Source organism: Mobula hypostoma, chromosome 1 (genome assembly GCF_963921235.1).
Source record: "Mobula hypostoma chromosome 1, sMobHyp1.1, whole genome shotgun sequence".
In the NCBI taxonomy this organism is placed as follows: Eukaryota; Metazoa; Chordata; class Chondrichthyes; order Myliobatiformes; family Myliobatidae; genus Mobula; species Mobula hypostoma.
In genome coordinates this window covers 171,293,967-171,312,647 of record NC_086097.1, presented here as the reverse complement: position 1 = coordinate 171,312,647, position 18,681 = coordinate 171,293,967, and positions in this window count along the sequence as shown.

Genomic DNA, 18,681 nt, shown 5'->3' with positions numbered 1-18,681 from the left:
TCTATCTACTCTGATAGCACCTTTCTATCAGCATAATCAAAGACCTAACCCACTTTAGTCTTTCTCTCTTTCTCTCTTCTCCCCTCTCCCATTGGGCAGGAGGTACAAAGGCCTGAAAACACATACCACTAGGTCCAAGGACCTCTTCAACCCCACTGTTATGAGACTATTAAACAGTCCACTTGTACAATAAGATCTTGACCTTAGAAACATAGAAACATGGAAAACCTACAGCACAATGAAGGCACTTCGTCCTACGATGCAGTGTCGAACATGTACTTATTTTAGAAATTACCTAGGGTTACCCATAACCCTCTATTTTTCTAAGCTCCATGTACCAATGCAGGAATCTCTTAAAAGACCCTATTGTTTCCACCTCCACCGCCGTCGCTGGCAGCCCATTCCACGTCCTCACCACACTCCGCATTAAAAAACTTACCCCTGGCATCGCCTCTGTATCTGCTCCTAAGCACCTTAAAACTGTGCCCTCTTGTGTTAGCCATATTGTACCTTATTCTACCTTGTTATGACTTGGCAACTTATTGTCTACCTGCACTGCAAATTCTCTTTAACTGTAACACTTTATTCTGCATTCTGTTGTTTTCCCTGTATTACTGAATGCAATTTTATAATAAATTGATTTGTATGGATGGTATGCAAGACAAGTTTTCACAGCACCTGGGTACATGTGACATTATTAAAACAGCTTACCATATTTCTATCACTTTCAATGCCTCCTCTAATTTCCTCTGAGCTTCTTACCTTTCACTTTATACCTCTGCTTCTTCTTTTAATTTTAAATTTGGAGATATAGCATGGTAACAGACACTTCAGGCTCAACAAGCCCACACTTCCCAACTACACCCATGTGGCCAACTAACATATTGCCATACGTCTTTGGGATATCCAAGGAAACTCACGCCATTACAGAGAAAACATATAGACTCTTTACAGACAGTGGCCGAATTGAACCCAGGTTGCTGGCACTGTAACAGTGATAAGCTACCATGCCTCCCCTGAACCCATGTTATATACCCCTTGCTGGTTTGACTACATGCAGTTTGAGATCCACAGCAATGTGCTGAACTATGAGAATAACATTGGACAAAAAATGCTAGTCATATTCACAGCTATATGTGTATAAAAACATAAAAGAAGAACAGCCATAATAGTAGTTTGAAACCAGAAATAAATATGAGAAATAATGGAAGAACCTTAGAGCAGTGCCTGGAGGAAAGAGATGGTAGGATGTGGGTGTGATTATCTCACAAGTCCGCTGCCAATTTCAAATGATTAAGTTCTATCAAAAATGGGAATGAAAATCCTGAGGAGAGAAGTGAGAAACTAAACTCCTTTTGCAGGGATGGAGAAATCAGATAGTCACAAGAGAAGCACCTTAGCATGATGGACAGTAAGTAAAAGTAGCTCCACATGATCCCCAGCCTCTGTCCTGCTGTAAGAGCCACAGCATTTACTTGGCTGAATTGGTTAAGTCCCTGGTTGCTCCTCATATACTAATAATGAGCACTCAGTGGAAGACAAACTCTCTCTGGAGATAATCATTGCCTGGCAAAAGCAAACTAATAGGATTAGGGAGAGTCAATATAGACATTGAAAGGGAATCATGTTGGACAAATCCATTAGAAGTTTTTTGATGTAATAACGAACAGAAAAGATAGAGAGGAAACAAAATTCTCAGAGGATATATCCCCAAAATATTAATACAATCATGAAGAAGGCATGCCAGTGGCTATACTTCATTAGGAGTTTGATGAGATTTGGTATATTACCAAAGGCTATAGCAAATTTCTAGAGATGTACTGCAGATGTCCTGTGGAGAGGATTCTTACTGGTTGGTAATTGCCTAGTATGGAGGCTCCAATGCACAAGATTGAACGAGACTGTAAAAGGTTGTTCACTCAGCCAGCTCCATCAGAGGCATTACCCTCCTCACCATGGAGTACATCTTCAAAAGCTGGTGCCACAAGAAGGCAGCATCCATCACTAAGGCCCCTTACCATCCAAGACATTTCCTCTTCTAATTACTACCATCCGGGAGGAGGTACAGTAACCCAATGTTCTATACTCAATATTTTAGGAATAGCTTCTTCCCTTCTGCCATCAGTTTTCTGAACTGTCCATGAGTTCACGAAACTATCTCACTATTCCTCTCTTACATAACTTATTTATTTCTCTATTTACTTACTTATGTATTTACCTATCTACTGTAGCTTTCTATCTCTTATAATTTATAATAATTTTATGCGTTGAACTGCTGTCTCAAAACAACAAATTTCACAACATATGTCTGTGATAATAAATATAATTCTGATTGTGATGTGTTTATTTTTTCAGAAGGTCTTTGATAAGGCTTGATACAGGAGATTGTTAAATGAAATTAGAGCATGCGGTCCTGGGATAACATATTTGGGTGGAGCAAGCTTTGAATCCAAGACAGACTGCAAAGTGTAGGAATAAATGGGTCATTTTGGTTTAGATGTTTATGGTGAGTGGCATAACACAGGGGGAGCCCTAGCTGATCACAATCCATAGTAATAAAGTCATAGAGCATTGGCTCTTTGGCCCATCTATTCTATTCAATCTATTATTCTGCCTTGTCTCGTTGACTTGACCATAACTTCCATACCCCATCCCATCTATATATTTATCCAAATTTCTCTTAAATGTTGAAATTGAACCCGTATTTTCCACTTTCACTGGCATTTTGGTCCACACTCTCATCGCCCTCTGAGTGAAGAAGATCCCCCTCATGTTCCCCTTAAACATTTCACCTTTCCTCCTTAACCCATGGCCTCGAGTTCTAGTCTCACCCTACCTCAGGGAAAAGGCTTGCTTGCATTTACCCTATCTATATCCCTCATAATTTTTTATACTGTACCTCTATCAAATTAGGTCTCACCAACGTCTTATACAACATGTACATAACATCCCAACTTCTGTGCACGATACTTTGATTTCTGAAGGCCAACGTTCCAAAATATCTTCTTACAACCTTACAACCTATGGAACTATATTCTCAGATCATTCAGTTCTACCACACTCCTCAGTGCCCTATTGTTCACAGTGTAAGTACTATGCTGATTTGTCCTCCCAAAGTGCAATACGTTAATACGTCTGCATTAAGTTCCATCTGTCATTTTTCAGTCCATTTTTCCAGCTGGCCCAGATCCTGCAGCAAGTAATAATTTTGGTCGGAGGACCACGTGTAATATATTAAAATTTTCTGATGTGAGATTTATGAGATAGATGGAGAAAAGATTCAGGACCATATAGAGGGGTTAAGGCAAATGGCCAAGGACATAGAAAGTGGAAGATCATGTAGAAAAATGTGGTCATCTAATTTCGTAGAGAACAATAAGAAAAAGGAGCGTATCTTTTTAATGGTGAGAGTTTGAAAGGAGATGGCATTCAGAGGACCCTAGATGTTCTTCCATAGGGATCTGAAAGTGAAAGTAAAGATACAAGAAGGGAAATTGTTTCAGTAAGCAGCAGAAGGAACCCACCAGTAGGTCCTCTGTGTCTGTGCAGCTGCAACACAACTTGCCAATTTTTATACTCAGTGTCCCAAACAACACATTTTAGAAAGAAATGGGCCAAATGCAGGTAAATGGGACTAGTGTAGGTAGGCATCTTGATTGGCATGGACAAAATAGGCTGAATGGTCTTGACATGAAAGATCACTTGTCCATTTTCTTGTCTAAATGCTGCCTGACCTCCTGGGTCCCTCCAGCACTTTGTGTGTTGCACTGAAGCTTGTTTACATGCTGGATTACTATGAATTTTCAAACACTGAATTATTGAACTTTTTAAAACTACTCCACCATTCTATTTGTTCTGAATGACTTCAAATTTTCCCACATTATATTCTTGGCCCATTCACTTAGCCTGTCCATATCCCACTGAAGCTTCTTTGTATCTTTTGCAACATTGCTGCCCACAATGTGACTCCAGACCCCAAGAAATATGACTGATTATGAAGTGGCCCAGTGAGCTATCTGTGCTGAGGAGAAGTTTGAGAACAGCCACAAACACTGTCACAAGTTAATAACTGAAACAGATAAATCCTTTAAATTGTCTGTTGTCATAATGAGGCAAAGTAATAAACTTTAAATTTTAGTTAAAGATAACCTTTTATTATTTTATCATTAAACCTTTTCAACAACCAAAGAGTTGACTTCAAGCCCTCTTTTTCTGAAATTTGGCATCAATTTCAAAACAATATCAACATCATTGACACTCACATTACTGGGATGTTGCATTCCAGGAAAACAATTCATGTTGCGGTTTTTCTTAATGAAAAGCCACATCATTTGTGCATGCACCAAGAAATCTGAAAATAAAATAAAAATTGAAGTATAAATTCCGTGAGAGCGAATTGTTTTTCTGTATCTCACAATTTTGGTGCTGATTTGTGAATTGCATAAGAATGAATTTCTGTTACCCAAACCTCTATAATGCAGGGGTCCACCTGAATTTCCTATGTTGACTTGTCACCTAGAACTTAAAATAATATTTCACATAGGCTCCATGTAATGGACTCATGCTTGCACTGTGGACCAGTTAGAAGGCAACTGGGATACAATTTCATGAGATTTTTAACATTTCCGCAAGATACCTTCCTTTCAGTTCTCAAAACATTGCTTCACTGGATAAGCCAGCATTTAGCCAGCATGAGAAAGTGTCCCAGATTTGCTTGTCACAGTTCCTAAAGTGACATTGGATTATGTAGGGGGAGAGACAGTTTAAAAGAAGTGAGTGGGGATAGTCAGCACATTTTGCGCACAACAGTTCCTGAGGAGACATTGGATTGCGCATAATCAGGCACTTGCAAGGTCCAATAAAAAGAAATTAGGTTTCAGCAAAGTGTGAGTGGGATGGTGTTAAAGGATAGAGTTTAGGCTTTTGCTCATCGAGGCTTCTGCTAGAAGAAGCATAGGCTGGAAGTAGATTTTGTTTTGTTATTTATTTATTCTTTCTTTCTTGTTGCACATTTAGAGTATGGTGATGCCAGGCTGGATACTGAAATGCATGATGTGAGAAGGCATCCAGCTCCAGCTTCTAACAGACCACGTTAAGGAGTTGGAACTGGTTCATTCGGGAGCCTGATAGACAGGGCATACAAGGAGGTGCAGTAGTTACACCCAAGATGCAGGACACAGGTAACTAGGTGACCATCAGGATGGGGAAAGGGAAGAGGCAGACGATGCAGAGTGCCCCTATAGCCTTTCCCCTCAATAACAGGAATACTGCTTTGGAACCTTTTGAGGGGAAATGACCTTGCAGAGGAGGTTACAGTGGACAGGTCTTTGACACTGAGTCTGATGCTGTGGCTTGGAAGGGAAATGTGAGAGAAGAGGCGAGCTGAAATGATAGGGGATTCGTTCATTAGGAGAACAGAAAGGAGGTTCTGTAAATGAGAACAAGATTCTTTGATGGTATGTTGCCCCAGGGTGCCAGGGTCGGATGTCTTGGATTGAGTCCGCAACATTTTTAATTGGGAGGGTGAGCAGCCAGAGGTCGTGGTCCACGTCGCCTTCATTGACATGGGTAAGACAGGTGACAAAAGTGAGTTACAAAATGAGTTCAAGGCCCTAGGTGCTAAGTTAAAGGACAGGACTTCCAGTGTTGTGATCTCAGGATTGCTACCCATGCCACATGCTAGTGAGGCCAGAAGTAGAAAAATCATACAATTTAACATGTGGCTGAGGAGTTTGAGGGCTTTTCATCTTTGGATCATTGAGCTCTCTTGCAGAGAAAGTGGGACCTGTACGGAAGGGACGGTTTGCACCTAAACAGGAGGGCTCTAGTATCCCTGTGAGAAGGTTTGCTAGTGCTGCATGGGGTTTTAAGTTGCAGAGGGTTGGAACCAGAGTGCCAAAACAGATAACAGGGATAAAAATGTCGTTAACCCTATATACAAAGATAGAAATCAAAAGGTCAAGCATGGTGAGGCTAATGTTCTGAGCTGTGGATGTTTCAATACATGGACGAGGGTGGATGAGGTTAGGAATGGATCAGCTTGTGGAATTACGACATTGTAGCCATTATTGAAACTTGGTTGCAGGAGGGACAGAACTGGCAGCTCAGTGTTTTGGGGCTCGTTGGTTAGTGGGTGGCTTTCAAAAGTAAAATTTTGAGAACACAGTTTGTATGTTCTTGTCAAAATAAATGGCAAGGATGGCAGGTTTACGGAAACCTTAGTGCCTGACAGATATTGAGAGCGTGCTAAGAAAAAGAAGGAAGTGCATAGCAGCTATAGGCAGGTAGGAATAAATGAGGCATTTGAGGAATACCTCAAGACATGCAAGAGAACACTTTTGAAAGAATCAAGAAGGCTAAAAGAAGGCATGAGGTTATTCTAGCAGACAAAGTGAAGGATAATCCAAAGGACTTCTACAGATATATTAAGAGCAAAAAGATTGAAAGGATCAAAATTGGTCCTCTGGAAGATCAGAGTGGTAATTTATGCTGTGACAAGAGGCCTAGGCAAGGCTGATAAGGACCCAAATGCTGCTGTATCCAAGACTACAATCGAGAAAAGGTTTTGAGACTGAGATGAGAGCAGGGTTCTTGACTAGAGGCTAGATGGGAACCTGATGAGACGAGACAAGAATCCAAAAGGATAAGAAATCCTACATGCAATCGTAGACTGAATCAAAGTTCAGCTGACAGTTAGGCACTGAATCTGAGCTCTTTGGATATGCAAACCTTGGCACCAGAACATACCCGCCAACTAGCGGAGCAAGCCAGGATCTTTAAATGGGCCGTGCCAGCTATCCATACTCTGGAGTATCGGAGCGTCTAAACCCTAGAGACTAGCACAGTCAGGTGCGTACTGTAACACTATGTGTGGAGCTGAAAGAGACGGGAGAGATCTTAAATGCATTCTTTGCAGCTGTATTTACTTGGGAGGTGGACACTGAGTCTCTTGAAGTGAGGCATGCAGCAGCAGGGTCATAGATCCTATGCGATTACAGAGGAGGAGGGTTTTTTTCTGTCTTGAGATAAATTAGGGTGGATAAGTCCCCAGAGTTGACAAGGCATTCCTGTTTCTGTGCTGTAGTGTTATATGACTCTAAGTGGAGTGGTCATGAGCTGCCTCCTTTAAACCACTACACTCCTTCTGATGAAATTTCTCTCACCTTGATGTTGGGCATCCCAGGATTTAGACTCTGCCATGATGAAGAAATTCCCATGTTAAGACACCCCCCCCCAAATACTGGCATAGGACAGCGTTCAGTGTCACATTTTCTGCATTGCTGTGACTAATAATTAGGTTCTTTGGTGAAGAATAAGTAGAGCCAGGTACTCCCACCCCATTTCGGAAGTACCTAGAAAAGCACTTAAATTGCCAAGTGCTAGGAAATGACTTCATAGGCTGTCCTTGAGTTATGAACAGGTTCTGTTTTTATAGGCTTTTTATAAGTCAATTCTGTCTGTTATTCAGAAACCACACGAAATCCCTTGATGCAATACAGGTTTCCCCCCCCATCTGAAGGTACAGCACTCCAATGAAACAGCTCGTAAGCCGAAATGTCGTAAAGTGAAGAAGCAATTACCATTTATTAATATGGGAAAAATTTCTGAGCGTTTCCAGACCCAAAAAATAACCTACCAAATCATGCCAAATAACACATAAAACCTAAAATAACAGTAACATATAGTAAAAGCAGGAATGATATGATAAATACACAGCCTATATAAAGTAGAAATACTTTTTGCAATCATTGAAGTACTGTCTAGCGCAGCGAAAATCTCACGCATGCGCTCGCGACAGAAGCTCTCTCTCCAGTAACCTTTAAGCTATGAGGCTGCCAAATCATACCAAATAACAAATCATACTAAATAACACAAAAATACACAGCCCATATAAAGTAGAAATACTTTTTGCAATCATTGAAGCACAATCTAGCGCAACGAAAATCTCACGCATGCGCTCTCGGCAGAAGCGCTGTCGGCGGAAGCGCTGTCGGTGCAGGCACGGTCGGCAGAAGCACTCTCTCCAGTAACCTTTAAGCTATGAGGCAGGCAAATCATACCAAATAACAAATCATACTAAATAACACAAAAATACACAACCTATATAAAGTAGAAATAATGTATGTGCAGTGTAGTTTCACTTACGGGCATCGGAATGGTGTGTTAGGCTGAGTCATCGGAAATTGGGGTGGTGGGACGTAGAGGAGACTGGGGTGTCATCTCATCGTAGTCTATTTCCAATAGGGCAGCCAGGTCATCTTCTTCTATGTCTGCCTGCCTCGGTGTCGAAGGTTGAGGTTCGTCGTCTGCTGTGGCTGATGTGCAAGGCTTGAAAAACGACAGTATACTTGACTGCTGAGCCTCGCGCATTTTTAGATCATAGAGTTCTTTGTAAGCACTCAAAACATCCTGCAAACCTGCCCTAAACCTACATGACCTTTCAAAATTAAAGTCATACTTTTCTGCAATCATTGCAGTGCTGTCAATCACAGCGAAAATCTCATGCAACTGCTTCACGTTCAGTCCCTGGACGACTTCATTTTCACTACTGCGTTCAGTTTCGATTGTTATCCTTTCCTCTTGCAATTGCATCAGCTCTTCATCTGTCAATTCTTGGTCATGGGATGCCAAAACCTCTTCAACATCATCTTCGTCAACTTCCACAAACCCTGCCTCCTTAGCCAAGCTCACTATTGTCGTTTTCATTGTCGATGGTTCGAAGCCTTTAAAATCGTTCACTGCTTTGGGACATAGCTTCCTCCAAACGCCATTTCTCATCGAGACTGTTAGCCTATCAAGAGCATCTCCAATGCTGGTGATTGCCAGTTTTATATTGTAGTCTTTCCAGATCTCTTGCAAAGATGCTTCAGAGTTGCCCTCTCTATCAATAGCACTTACAATAAAACGCATCACATTTTGCGCATAGTAAGCCTTAATTGTGGCTATTAGGCCTTGGTCGCACGGCTGCAGCAACGATGTCGTATTCGGCGGTAAGAACGCAACATGAATGTTACCGCCATACTCGGTAATGCCAGGCGGATGAGCAGCACAATTATCGACAATCACAAGACACCTACTATGGAGGTTATTTTCTCTGCAGTATTTTTCAACAAAAGGACTAACGCATCTGCTCATGTACTCAGAAAAAAAGCACTTGGGTGTACCAACTGCTTGGATGTGAACGAGACACAACGGGAAGTGGTTTCTTATCAACGCCTTTAAGTGCCCTCGGATTTTCTGAATGGTACACTAGTAGAGGCTTAGTGGCGTTAATAATAGGCATTAGGGTAAACCTGTCCTTTGATACCTTGTGTCCCTTAGCCTGCTTTTCTTCTTTCAAAATAAATGTCTTACTCGGCAATTTTTTCCAATAAATTGCAGTTTCACCACAGTTAAACACTTGCTTATATGAATAACCACCTTCTGTAATATTTTCTTCAGTTCTGCTGGGAACCTTTCAGCAGCTTCAGTATCAGCCGAAACACTCTCTCCTGTAACCGTTAAACTATGAAGCTGCCCTCGTCTCAGAAACCGATCAAACCACCCGTAACTACCTTTAAATTCCACTTTTGCAATACTTTCATCACCATCGGCCAGCGCTTTCTGTTTCAGCTTATTAAAAAGACTGACTGATTTCTCAAGTATAAGATAACTTAAAGGAACACCATGTTTTGTACACCCATCAATCCACTCAAGCAATAGACTTTCCATTTTATCCATTACTGGATGCCGACTACGAGAGACCACTTTGCTACGAGCAGAACCAACAGTAACATCGGCAGCTTTCAAGATTTTTTCTCTCTGCGTATAAATAGTGCGAATGGTGCAAGTTCAACGCGCGGACAATGTCCTTACTTCGTTCACCATGATTGAAACGCTTAATTATGTCTAGTTTTACGCTAAGTGTAACACCCTTATGAGTTCTTTTAGGCTTTTCCAATACCTTCAAACTCATTTTGTTAATGGATGCACAAAATAAATCGAGATAAAGCACGTGTTTAAGCAATGGCGGCTAGAATGCAGTTCCGGGGGAGGAGCTTAGCTGCTCAGGGCGCGCGCTGCTTTTTTTTCACACACCGCCATTTCTCGCGCACTGCTTTTTTCGTAACAGTGAAAAAACCTTCTGTTAGCGAAAACAGGGTACTAATGTAGGTCTTTCATAACAGTGAGGTTTCGTAAAGCGAATGTTCGAAAAGCGGGGGACACCTGTATTCGTATTTTCTATACCATTGCAATGAATGAACCAGAATCAGAGTCAGAATTAGGTCTGTTATCACTGACAAAATTGTGAAATTTCTTGTTTTTGTGGCAGCAGTACAATACAAGGCATAATAAATTACTATCAATTACAATTAAAATACAAGTAAATAAGTACTGCAAAAGAGGAATAGTGAAGAAAAGAGGGGAAAAAAGGAAAGAAGAATCATGGTCATGAGATCATGGAACATTCAAAAATCTGAGTGGGGAGGGAAGAAGCTGTTCCTAAAATGTTGAGTTTGGGTCTTTAGACTCCTGTACCTCCTCCACACTGGTAGTAATGAGAAGATGGCGTAATCCAGATAGTGAAGGTTCTTAATGATAACTTCTTGAGGCGCTGCCTGAACATTTATTTATTGTCTTTCTCTACCTAGTTGCAATGGTACAAAACCAGGATATCCCCCACTCTGTGCCTAATTTTGATGAGCTTGAACTATCAGTGTATGTTACATTCTTTGATCGAGTATCATTGAACAGGTATCAACTGTTGTGTTCTTTATACGTACCGTGGTTACTAAGAACAAACCATATTCTGGAAGAATTAAAACTAGAACTTTTATTTACAACAGCAACAGCAACCACGTTTTTAACATACAAGTTTCCAGATCATTCTGTCATTTCTGAGCATGCTCCGAACTCTGTCCAATCACGTTCTTACATATGACATGTGATATCACCACATCTTCCTTTCCTTAAAAAGAAAAACAATTAGCAACATTGATCAGAACAAACACATAAATTAACATGACTCTATCAGTCTCTCTAGGGGTTTACGAACACGAGTAGACCTTCTAGTTCTTGTGTTTCATCTGGTCTGCATCAGTTAACTGAAACGCTGAAGCTGGCTCTTTCTTAAAGTCTTTGCAATTCCTTCTTAACACTGCTCCTTCTTCTGTTTGGACCATGTATGATCTGGGTTGTACTTCTTCAAGTACTGTAGCTTTCTGTGTCCATGTGTTCATTTTGTCTTGTATCTTTACTTCATCTCCTTGTCCTTCAGACAAATGTCTCCTTAGATCAGTCAATTCACATTCCACTGCTTCCTTATACTGTGCCCACTGTGAGCATTCTTGCTCTAGACGGTGATGAAACTGAATCTCATATTCTCTCAGTGTCTCTTTCATCATCGCTTGCCTTGAAGCAACCTCCTCCTGCCTTTGCTTTTTCACATCATCAATTGCCTTCTGTTTGGTCGTTTCTGACACTGCAGCTACTACTTTTATATTCTCTTTTATTGAGTCACTGTATTCTGACTCTGTGTCACTATCCAGGACCAAAACTCTTTTCACTAAATTCTGTCTCTCACAGGCAGATAAACCCAATATTGACTGTACATTTTTTGGCACTACCACAAATGAAAGTATGTGCTCAATATTTTTGTGTGATAATTTTGCCACACATGCTCCTTTAACTGGAATGTCTACACTTGAATACTCAGTCACTTTTATATTTGTCTGATGTAACTTTGGTCTTGTCTTTAATGCATTAAACTCAGATTTTCCAAGAACATTTACTTGTGCTCCAGTATCCAGTTTAAACAGAATATTGTTTTGGTTCACTTGTAATGGCATAGTCCAGTCATTCTTACTTTGTTTGTTTTCACAAAGCACATCTATGTAAAACTCTTCGCGTTCATTTTCAAGCACTGCATTTACGTGTTTTATTTCCTTTCTACTTCTGCAACAGCATGAAAAATGATTACTCTTACCACAGTTGTTTTACATTTTCTGATATGTTGGACGCTTTTTAGGTCAGTGCTCCCGCCCACAGCGATCACAAAATTTTTTTCTTTCAGATGACGTCTTGTTTTCTGTCGGTTCTGTTGCCGTTTTATTAGTTTTTCTAATATGTTAGCGCACAGCATGTACGTTGCAGTTCTCAATAAAAAGCTCTTTAGTCTGTGACGTCACGGTCTCAGAAGCTTTATAGAGTGCCGCAATCTTTTCCAAATTCAAATCTTGTTCTAACAGTTTTTCTCTCAGACCATTATCCAGAATGCCGCGAACAATTCTGCCCTTAATGAGAGAATCTGTAAGCTCTACAACCTCGCAATTCTTAATGTGGTTTCTCAGCTCCATAACAAATTGATCAATTGTTTGACCAGGTCTCTGCTGACATTTGAAAAATTTATAGCTCTCATACGTCACATTACACTTTGGTATACAAAATGCGTCAAATTTGTCGATTATCGCTTTTAGGTTCAAATTATCTCCATTTTAAAAAGTAAAATGGTTATATACCTCAATTGTATCGTCCCCTATCACATGGAGTAGAAGTGCAGCTTTTGTTTTCTCCATTTTATTATCTGCTCTGATCGCCGATGAATAAATTTCAAAACGTTGTTTAAATCTTTTCCAGTTTTCAGCTACGTTTCCAGTCAGCTGAAGCGTCGATGGGGGTTGCAAAAGTTCCATTTTTAAAGCTGTTAGCAAATAATGAAAAAGTTTGTACTCTTTTTTTCAATTATCTTCGCTTCTCCTGTGTTAGCGAAACAAATTATTCTTCCAGACTGACTTCTGACACCATGTTGTGTTCTTTACACGTACCGTGGGTTACTAAGAACAAACCATATTCTGGAAGAATTAAAACTAGAACTTTTATTTACAACAGCAACAGCAACCACGTTTTTAACATACAAGTTTCCAGATCATTCTGTCATTTCTGAGCATGCTCCGAACTCTGTCCGATCACGTTCTTACACATGACACGTGATATCACCACATCAACAGGTTGTAAATTTCTAAAGCAACTCCTTGAAGTCGTGTCCCATGGTGAAACTGGCAGCCTGTGATATTACAAGACAGTGGTGTTTGATTACTTTATGGGGGTTCATTCCTATGTACTGTATATGGCCAATATAAATCTGGTATTTGTAACCTTGTAATATTGATACATGATGGTCAGCACAGGAATGCTGAACTGAAGGGCCTGTTTCTGTGCTGCGTAAATCGTGACTACATGACCCTATGCCGGTCATGCCTGTGATGGAATATCTCTGCGGTCCTGTGTCATGCCCAGAGGAGGTTTCTGAGAGCAATCCTTGGAATAAAGGGGTTAATCAATGAGGAGTGTTTGCTGGCTCTGAACCTGTACTCGCTGGTTTAGAAGTACAATTGATTCTTCATCGAAACCTAACAAATATCGAAAAACCTAAATAGATTGGAGCTAGAGAGGATGTATCTATTAGTGGAAGAGTTTAGGGCCAGAGGGCACAGCCTCAGAATAGAAGGACATCCGTAAAGGTCAGAACTGAGGAGGAATTTCTTTAGCCAGAGGATGGTGAATCTTCAGAATTCATTGCCACAAATGGCTGTGAAGTTTGTGTTAATGGGTATATTTAAAGCAGATTTTGACAACTTCTTGATGAGTAAGGGCATCAAAGTTTACGGGGATAAAGCAGGAGAATGGTATTGAGAGGAAATAATAAATCAGCCCTGATAGAATGGCGGAGGAGTCTCGATGTGCCGAATGGCCTAATTCTGCTCCTACACCTTTCAATGTCACACCAAAGCAAGCACAGGCTAGAAGATCACTTTGTGATGCTGAGATCAAACTGTCACACTGCTCAATTAATTATAGAGACAACTTCAGCATTTTTGTTTTTCAAAGATGTAGCACCTGGACACTTGGTTCTCTTCCATTGACCATCTCCTGTGGTACAGTGCAGCTAAATGTGGAATTCAAGTACTTCCTAACAATGAGATGCAGAAGCACTGGACTTTGTGACCAGTATTTAATTCATTATATTTTCCTGGCTTTTGTGTGAGCTGCACCTTCAAGATAAGACTTTGCCCATTAACAGGCCGGACTCAATAACATTATTTCGGCTTGTTGCTTGAAGCCTAATGTTGTCAATAAACAATGAGGTTCTTGATAAGGTGAATCACGGACAAACTGCAATGCCAAAGGAATGTGTGGTTTTATGTCAGTTTGAGGGACTGTTGGCTCCCACCCACCCTTCAACAGGAAATCTCAGACAATCATGCACACTTACATAATATTCTTTCTCACAGGAAACCCATTTAAATGTTATAAACTGCAGTGATGGAATAAACATTTTGTCACAGCTGCCTGAAATTTGCTGATAAAAATTTTATCACAGCATCCAGTGATGTAGACTGTATGAAGAATTAAACCACAGGCATACAAGAGGGTTAGTAATTAAACAGAGTGATTAAAGTTGGATTAACATAACTGACAATGACAGACGAATTAAAGAGCAGGATGCAAGTCAAGAGGACAAACCCAAGCAATTGCTTTTTAATGTGCGTGACATTCTGTAAATTATTCATAGATAACAAATTTGTTAATTTGTGGAGAGAGAAAGATACAGTTAATCTTCCCAACAAATATATCCACCTACTTCAATATCCAATGCAAGGGGGAAGTAGAAAAACCTCATGTCCCCTCACTCATTGGGAGCGGAGATACAGAAGACTGCAGGTGTGGAAATTTGAAGTAAGAGCCAACAAGCAGTATGAGGTCAATGGGTCGAGCAGCATCTGTGAAGGGAAATGGACGTCATTGTTTTTGGTCCTTTCACCTGGAATAAAAGATAAAGAGGAGATAGTCAGTATAAAGAGGTGAGGAGAAGAACTGGAGTCAGGGCTGTCAGGTGATAAGTGAATCCAGGAGAGGAGAGGTGAAAGTCAGATGGAGAATTTAGATATGGCTGTCTCTACAAACCACAACTAACCACTGTGCAGTCACTCTGACAATGGCCATCACTCTGCTTCCAAAGTTTAGTTCCCACATCAGATCTGTGAGTCCTATCTTCTTCACATGCTTCCTGCATAACTTCCAGAGAAAACTGATTGGAAAGCAATTTTACAAGAGGCCAGAAATCTGAAGTGTGTCATTCTCTCCCTCAAATGATGCACCAATCAGGATGGTAGGAACTCTGACCAAATTCTGCATCGTAATGTCAAATGGGACTTCAATCTATCTCAATTGCTGGATCCTATTAAGTTCTCACCCCACTGACGTCTCACCCTTCCAATCTCTCCACACACACTGATCCCTCACTCATTAACCTGTCACTCCACTGACTTCCACCCCTTGACATCTCGTTCTGCTGACCTCTCCCCACAGATCTCCCAGCCTATTGACTACTGACCTCACTATCACTTGAATGCAGAATAAAGTGTTACAGTCACCAAGAAAGTGCAGATAATAAGGTGCAAGGTCATGAAAAGGTAGACTGGGAATTCAAGAGCCCATCTTGTTTTACTAGGTGACTATATGAGAATTTTATAACTGCAGGATAGAAGTTGTCCTTGGACCTGGTGGTGTGTGCTTTCAAGCTTTGTATCTTCTGCCTGATGAGAGGGGGGGCGGGGGAGGAAAGAATGTCTGGAATGGGTGATACCTATGATTATGCTGGCTGCTATCCCAGAGCAGTGGGAAGTATAGACAGAGTCCATGGAGGGAGGTTGGTTTTGGTAATATGCTGAGCTCTGGCCACAACTCTCTTGTCTTTTATGGCCACACACAGAACAGTTACCATGCCAAGCCATAATGCATCTGGACAGAATGCTTTCTATGTTGCTCTTATAAAAATTCATGAGAGCCATTTGAGATATGTCAAGTTTGCTTAGCTTTTTGAGAAAATGGGGGAACAGGTGTGTGTTTTTGGCCACCATGTCTATGTGGTCAAGTGGTCAACTGATTATGTTATGATTAGAAAATATAACAGAGTTACTGCCCTTAAAGGTAAATTTTAAACTTCATGAGATGCTTATTAATGTTTTATTTCTAATGTAATGTTTGAACATAAAAACTATAAAAATAATCTGCAGAGACATGACTAGTACTTTGTTCAGTTTAATCTTGTTGCAATGTGTTTGGTTAGAACAAACCTCCTATTATATTTTGTCCAGCTGTCTGCTGTAATTGCAGCTGACTCAGTGATATCTAACCTCCAAGATCATTTAAACTAGTTGCCCCTCACGAGGAAGAGATTTGCATTTTATTCATTCTCCTACACCCAATGTCCTGGACTGCAGTGTGCAATTCCATTCCAATGCATCTTCCCTCTGTGGTCTCAGAGACAAACACATCAGTCATGTTATTATCAGAACCTTTATCTCAACACTTTGCATTCATGAAACTTTTGCTTCAGTCCTTACTGAAACAAGCATCACACTGTGTATTTGATTATAGACAATATCATTATTCATCCTGACTCTTTGCCCAAAAGTCAGAACCACAGAGTTGACAAGGGACTTTTGACCCATTGTACTTGTGCCTGTTCTTCGGACATTTTCTCTCACACAGAGGGCATGGAACGAGCTGTCAGAGAAAGTAGTTGGGGCAGGTGCAATAGTATCATTTTAAGAAGCACTGAGAATCATAAAGTCATAGAGTACTAGAGCAGAGAAACAGGCCCTTTGGCCCATCTAGTCCATGCCAACCTGATCTTTTGTCTAGTCCCAACTACCTGCTTCCCTTCTCTTACTTCCCTTCTTCTGTTTTCATCTTTCCTTCCTAAAATAGAAATGAGAACTGAGGCCTCTGGACATTTTTCTCTGAAATCAGGACATTTTAGATGCTGTCAGATGCAGTCATCCATGAGCATGTTTTCACAGAGAGAAAGGAAATTACACTGTATCACATCTGACACTTTTTATAAACTATTCTTAGAGATCCTCTACCAGAACCTCTGGAAATTCTTGACCATGATACATAACCTGGATGATACACTGACTCTGAAACAAATGGAGCATTAAAATGGGAAATGGGAAAGAGTACTTTGGACACCCTACCTGTAATTACCCTGCTCCTACTGAGTGCATGAAGCTAAATTCTGATACACCAGAGGGCATGAATTTAAAGTGAGGGGTGAGCTTAAAGAGGATGTACTTTGCAAGATTCTTTACACAGAAAGTGGTGAGTGCCTGTCAAGAGCTGCCTGGGGTGGCCCTGGATGCAGATACAATAGATGTGCTTAAGAAGCTCTTAGACAGGTGCATCAATGTGCCGGGAATGGAAGAATACAGGCATTAGTAGACAGAGGAGATTAGTTTAGATGGGCATTTAGTTATGAATTTAATTAATTTAGCACAACATTGTGGGCGAAAGGGCTTGTTCCTGTGCTGAGCTATTCAATTTTCTACGACCTATGTTTCATAAATAAAGTAAAATAAAGACAAATAAACAAAAATAAAAATAACTTGACTGTACCTTTTTAATGAATGCCACATTATGCGAAGCAATGCACACAAAATGCTGGAGGAACTCAGCACTCAGGCAGCATGTATGGAAGGGAATAAATGGTTGACATTTCAGGCTGAGACCCTTCATTGTGACTCTTAATCATCACCGATGAGAACTTTCCATTCATCAGTAGGTCTGTGCTATGCTGGTCTATGTTCTATGTTCTATATTAGGACCATTAATGTTCCATAGTTACCAGCAATGCTCCTCTGGCTGAAAATGGCAGACTCCCGGAATAATTCAGAATTCTTAGAATACTAACTACAATTACCACTGTGTTATGGGAGGATGCTCCAAGTAAATAGTCCAGAGCATCTTTCCATAACCTGAAGCCAAGAAATGAGAGTTTTTAAATTTTATATTTACTTTTTCACAAAAATACTGTGACAGTGGCCAATTAATCCATCAGCTAGCATGTTTTTTTGGGATTTGAACCAAAGCACCTGATAGAAATGCATACGTCACAGATAGAAGTGTGTGCACCACACAAATAGCTCCAGGTCTGGATTGTATCTGGGTCTCTGGAGTTGTAAAGCCTTGTGCTGCTAATCACATCACAGGGCTATTCAAGCATTTTTAAAACAGCAAATATTTTATTCAGAAAGTTAGTTGAAGAATGATAATGAAAGAATGTTTTAAGAAAGTACTGAAAAAGGGAATGAGAGTTTGAAGATTTAGGGAAAGAATGTCTTGGGGTTAGGATTAATGTAGAGGCGTGTTGAAGACATACCAAGGACAGGGCTCAAGACTTTCTGACAATCAACAACAATTCTTCAAAACTGATTATCTTAAAAATGGTGTTTTATGTTTATTATTGGCATTGGCATATATACAACGGGTATAAATGCCATGAAAATTAGCTTTTTGCAGCAGCAGCACAGGACAGAAACAGAAATTATCATATACATAAATGATCATAAATTATACATAACTAATATCAGTGTAAAATAACAAAATAAACATAATGACAGTAAAGTAAGATTAAGGAGAGAGAGAAAATTTATAGCCCGTGGTAATATTATAAAGTTTGTCAGGTCGATTCAAGAACCTGATGGCAGTGGGGAAATATACTATTGGCCAGCCTTGAGGCATGTAGCTTCATTTTCTGTGTACTTTGCCAGATGGTACCAGGGAGAAAAGGTGATTGGAGATTCAGGTGATTGGAGGCCCTGATTATGGATGACATTTGCCTTTTGCAAACCTCCCTGC